Genomic DNA, 6,259 nt, shown 5'->3' with positions numbered 1-6,259 from the left:
AAATTGGCTTCAGAAAATGGCTTTAGATTGCAGAAAGTGTCCATTAGACACACGTATAGCGTGTATCATATATCTACATCATATAGCACAATAGCGTGGGGGCTAATGGAGAAAACCTGCCTATTTTTGCTGGCTAAAGGTCTGTTCCACTGAACCGTTGGTGTTTTATGGACAGCCACAGTGGGAGAAGCCTATGCTGCAAAGCATGTAATTACATTAGATAAAAATGGTGAGCAATAATTTAAGTTAGAGCCCTGAAATGGAGCAGGGGTGTTATTTGCTTTATTCAGAAAGCACAAAGGTTGTGAATCTGTGGAGGTAAATGCATTTATACTTTTGATTTAGAAATCCACCCCTTTTGTTATCTTTCGACTCTGGACATTTTGTCATGGAGTGAAGGTTGGCAATTTACAGCATTAGTCAGCGTATGCCTCCAGATACAAGACAACACTTTTAATTCCATAACAGCCGCTGTATAAATGTGTACGCAGATAAGGAGGCATCAATCACTGACTGGCTGTTTTTTTCTGATCAACAAGGAGGACTCTGTGGAGCTGGATAATCTGCTAATATGGACCTGTTTAATGTGCTGGGGAGGCAGAAAGAACAGCTTGAAGGCCTTGGTTTGAAGCTGCAGTGTGAGTTCGGAGGTGGCTCTGCCTCTGGCTGTTGCTTCCCTCTCCCAAGGGCCCGAAGGAGACGGCTGGCTTTGCAGTATGCTTGGCTGGCTTTGCAAAAGCAGTCGGAGAGAGATGAGCCGGCGAGGGGGAGCACCAGCCACCGCGTGTCGAAGGTGCCCGGGCGGCAGCCCCGTCTGCGCTCCAGCCGCCCGCGCGGCAGCTCAGGCTCCTCCAGTGATCCCGGCAGGAACGCGCTGCACTGCGCTGCGCCGCGCGGGGACTGGCGCTCCCACGTGGGGCGGGTGCGTGTTCGTGCCAGCCATCGTCAGCGTCAACTGCGGTGCGTGGTGTCGGATCGGAGGGATTTGCGACAGCTCAGTGAGCAAAGCCTTATTTTGGTGACTTCGTGGCTTTATCATAAGAATCGCTTAAGGAAGAACCTGACAGGATGGTGGGCAGTGACTAATTTCAGCCCTTGCAAGCTAAGGCAAAGGGAAGAAACTCGTAGATGCAGAACATATTGATGTCAGTCATCTGACAGTATATCCTTGGTTGTGCAACATGAATTATTTTTTGTGTTGTTCAAGTTATCATAGACTTGTTTTCCCTGTTCTAGCGATAAAATTCTTTGATAGGGAGAATCACTGCTATAAATTAATTCCTCAGTCTATTTGTCAAAGCAGGAGGACACTAGGTATGTCTTGCTAGCAATGTGTAAATGACAAAGACTAAGAAGAATTCAAGTTAATTAAAAAGTGATGAGACCATTAATCGATTGTTTCCCGTGGCTGCATTTTTTTCTTATAGCCCTTTCTGCTCTTTCTTGACGTACTCATGTGAAAATAATGCAGCTACTTGAATCAGTCTTCCATATTCTCTTCAAGACGGCTATGCACTCCAACCTTTAACGACAAGCACTTAAACAAAATGCACTGTTCCACTGGATTTACTGTGAGCGTCTTAAGAGATTCTTCTGGTCAGCAAACTCAGTTGAAAGCTTGACAATCTACCTTTTTTTTTAAGTTGAAGAGGAGCTAATTTAAAGTCACTGGAGAAATCAAATGGAGGAAATTAAAGCTGCAAATCAACGGTGGAAAGGTGAACAGAATGAAATGGCAAGTGATTTAACTCTGCATGGTCTCCTCTGGTCGTGGATATACTATATAAATTTCACCTCCCTTTCGGCCAGTATTTCTGAAGGATGACTAGAGGTGCAATATCTACTTAATATGCATACTATCAGTAGCAGTAATCTTAAAATATTTTTTCATACATGCCTGCATTGGATCTCATATCCCTATAGTGAAGTACACCAGCAAGAGCTATATATCTAAATGGGTTTCCCCATGACATGATTTCTGATGTGGCCACCTAACAGGAACTAGAATAGACAATAACAGAACCATAGCTGGGTATATTTTTTCTTTTGAAACTAGTTACAAACCCATTTATTGAGGCCATAACCCTGGTTGACTGGTTCTGAAGCTAGTTACAAACTTGTTAAATCATTTTTACTCAAAAAGCCACAATCTTCAAACTAGGCTTTCAAAAACAGGAAGAGATTTTAATGTACTCATGCCCTCTTTTTATCTTATGGCCTAGTGATTTGTGTACTCACCCAAGACCATCTCCCCTTTTTCCCTAACAGGGATTTGAGCCTAATTCTCTTGCAGAACACTGCCTCTATCAACATGACAAAGTTTATTCCAGGATGATCAATCTCCCTGCTTCTATCTCATCAGCCTCATACTCGTCGTGGTGTGATGACTCTTCGGATAGCTCCCATGAAGTGGAATAGCATCATAAAGAAGATTGAGAGTCGTTCACCCCAGCATGCCCAGGGGCACCGTACCAACAGCACTCTCCTGGGGCCTGCAGCCTAAGCTGCTTTTCCCAACATCAAAGAAAATTGAACCCAAGCCTTACCAGATCTGTTAAACAGACTGATTCCAAACTACCAGATGGATGAAGGTGCTCCTGCAACTACAGCAATGATAATGTGTCGCTGCTGAAAACCTGTCTATCCAGTCTTTAAACCAACTTGCATTAACCTTGGGATGCACGTTTGCTTTTGATCATGGTTAATCGCTTGGTCCTTTAAAAATTCCATCACCCAGTGCACCCCCTGCCCAGCCTTGGGAGGTCAGCTTTCAGCAGCTCACCTGGACCATCACCCTCTTCGATCTGTCAAGGGAGCTGTTTGTGTGATTCTCGCTTTAATACATTGCAATCTAGATGTGTCAGCCTGGCAAAACCCTTCCACTTGGATTGTTCAAGCCAGATAAAATACTGTTTAAAGAAGCACAGAAGGGCACCTCACACCTATTTTCCTTGAAAATATTTCAAAAACAAAACAGACCTTGCAGTAATATGGAGAAATGTGAAACTGTTGTGACTTTGTGAATGACTAAAAATAGTATGTCATGGGAATTTCTTTTTTCCCTGTATCTGGTGAAGAGAGAGAAAAGTAATCATAAATATACCGTCCTATTTTACACAGCTGATCTAGGGGATGGATGGTATTCAGCCGTGAGACCTAGTTGCAAAGTGTCAGAGTCATATGCACAAGTTTTTATAAGATGGAAACAAAAAATCTTAACCATATTTTACATTTTTTGGGTCTTTTTCTTTTTTTTTTTTTTTTTTTTTTTGTGGTATAAACTGCCTCTCCTGTAAACAAACAGCTTATATTTTATATTCTTTACAGAAAACAGTGAGCTTTTTTAATTTTCAAATGATTCTACAGGGAAGTAGGTTTTCTGTGCAGCTTCTGTATTTGACTTTTTCAAGCTGACTCAACCCTGAGATATGCAGAGTAAAGATCTATGCGATGCTGTTGTGAACTGTTCCCATTTAACAGCCTCAGTGAAATCTTGCCCCTTGAATTCAAAGGAAAGGAGTAAGAGAGATTTTTGTAGCATAGGGCTCCTTACCTGTTTCCAGCCTTCCAGGCTAGAGATATCCAGCAACATATGTTTCCCTTTGTGGATGAAAAGTGGTTGAGGGCAGACTCTGCTCATGTCTGTGGCAACCCGCTTGCTGCTGCAGTTCTATTTATTAGCTCTGCAGTGGGCACTTTAAGAGACGCCATGCAATGCCAGCTGAAGGTTACCACAGCAAAGCAGCAAAAAAAAGAGGACTACAAAGTCATCAGCAATTTATTTTGATTCAGCTGGAACGAGCAACTTGTGCTTTTATCATCCTTTGTGTTTAGCAAAGGTTAGAGTTTATCTGAGCTTCACAAGCTGCCAAACGCTGAGCAGATCCTGCCATTGTTTGAGTGAGCTCTGAATTGCATATTAACTGAAGATCTAAGGCTCTATATCAAACAATAGAAGCATAACCAAACATTGCGGATCTGGGATGCAAATGTCTCTGGAGCTAGATGGGAACGTTTGATTTAACAAAAGCATGGATCTGACCCTTTAAATGTTTTCTGCAGAAAAGTATACTAAATATTTTAAAGTTTGACAGCGTTTTACTACTAGTCATAGTCAAAAATGAATTTCTGGAGGTTAACAACCCACAATACTTGCTCTGCAGTCATATCCAAATGACATATATTAGGAACAAGCCCAGTTTCCAGGCTGCCGGAGACTATGTTCATCATGGAGCTGGAGCACTTCACTCCTGCAAGGACTGTCTATCATGCACACAGGCACTTTCGTACCTCACTGATGGCTGAGAAAAGGAAAAATAAGGGTAGGGCCAGAAGAGGAGCTGTCTATCTCATCCTTCAGGAAGCAAATGAGTGTTGGAAGGAAAAAAAAAAAGGCAACAAAAAAAAGAGACGTAAATCAGCAAAGTGACTGCTGATTGAATAATCAGGCAGATTTAGTCATACTGTAAAGCCTGAAGAGAGTTCATCAGCCACAGAAAAGAACACATCTCCTGGATATTCTTTAATAGGTGTATGTGTATAAAATAGGAGGCATAGAGAACTGGCCATTTATCAAATATGAGATATTAATAATCTGATGGATATCACAGAGAAAAGCAGGAATAATGCCAATGAATTTAATAGGTTCAAATCCATATAAAAATAGGTCTGATAATAACTACAGTATGTTTGAGTTGCAGAAATTGTTGTAAGATGTTTATATGAATTGGTTTATTTTTTTACAGGAATATAGCATGAGTCTGGGTCCATCTTTGCAGCTCAGTCTTTGTTTTATCACAGTTCTGATCTAAAACAGAGGATTGCAGCATCTTTAGGTTTGACTGCCTCTCCTGTATGATTTTTTTCCCCAGGGAAACACTGTGAATTAAATCCCAGCCTCACCAGTGTACAGAAAGCTGGCCACATTCACTATCATTGTGGCTAATCAAGTTTCCTGTTTTGGAAGCAGACTCACAAACATAGGTTTTGATATCTTAATAGCATTTCAGATCACTTTCTGAATCTAACTCCAGCCAACTGTCATGCATATATTGTGTGCTATATACACATAGGATAAGCATTTTGTTGAGCAATCCCTGTACACTGTTTTTTCACATATTTGTAGTGCAAAAGGCAAACAGTGCACTGCTGTAGAAGACTTCATAGTGTCATCTGATCAGTGATAATATATGTAGTTTTAATGGACTTCTTTTTAACAGAGATTAGATTTCTCTGTTGTGTTTCTCATAATTTTCACCATGCACTGGTGTAATTTTAGATGTGATCCAAGATGTCAGGAATCAGACTTCCAAGTAGGAAGTAGCTTAAAGTACTAAGTATCAACCATAATTTTAGACTCTGAATGCTCTAAACTGTAGCCAGGAAAATTTGCATCCCAAAGTTGGATATCATCCAGAGAAGATCTTCAGGCTCCTAGAACTTCTTACAGACTCTCCATAGCAACTTCCAGTTCTGCTTCATCCATACAGCTGCCTTCTTTTCTTCTGCCTCATACTTTAGGGATGCACTTACAGACACTTTTGGTGGATATATGGGACAAGTGACTCTTAGGATCACAAAGAAAGTATTGGTGAGATAAAAAATGTTAGGACTCCATTTACACATTCAGCACACTTGCTTTACTTGAGAAGTTTGTTGAGTTTATTTCTTTTCTCATAGGCGTATAACCAATGCATTGTAACAATTTGTCCTACAGCTGCTGGGGATGGAACAAAGAGGTCGTGGTTTTGAAAAGTCAATAATTATGAGGTGCCTCCCCCATGTAATTATACACACACAAAACATCATTATAGGAGGCAGTAAAAGAAAAACAGAAAAAGAAAGAAAAATGAGATTAATGAAATAAATTCAGTGCAATAAGATCTGCTCTACATATTATATTAAAAACTCTACATCTTTTTCATATCAGTATAGTTGTATGATTCAAAAGCTGTCTTCATTTCTCTTAATTCTTCAAAATGCTGTGTTACTTGATGTTTACTATTTTCACTAGCATTTAAAGCTGTATGTTGTAAATACATCATATTTAGTGTTGCCATTTGGGATCTTAAGTTCTTTAAATAGGAAAAGGTGTGCAAGAGCATCATCTCCCAAGGAAAAAGTTACAATACAAAATTGAGTCCCTGAGGTAAAAGATAATATTTACGACTTATCCACAAGCTAAGAGGTGAAAAACAATCCTCACCCTGTTTTAACAACAACACCAAAAATAGTGCTTCCTGGGTAGTTCTTCCGAGAT

The sequence above is a fragment of the Tinamus guttatus genome, unplaced genomic scaffold (genome assembly GCF_059628265.1).
Source record: "Tinamus guttatus ecotype Peru unplaced genomic scaffold, ASM5962826v1 Tinamus_guttatus_pri_ptg000365l, whole genome shotgun sequence".
In the NCBI taxonomy this organism is placed as follows: Eukaryota; Metazoa; Chordata; class Aves; order Tinamiformes; family Tinamidae; genus Tinamus; species Tinamus guttatus.
Note: the sequence above shows the minus strand (reverse complement) of the source record.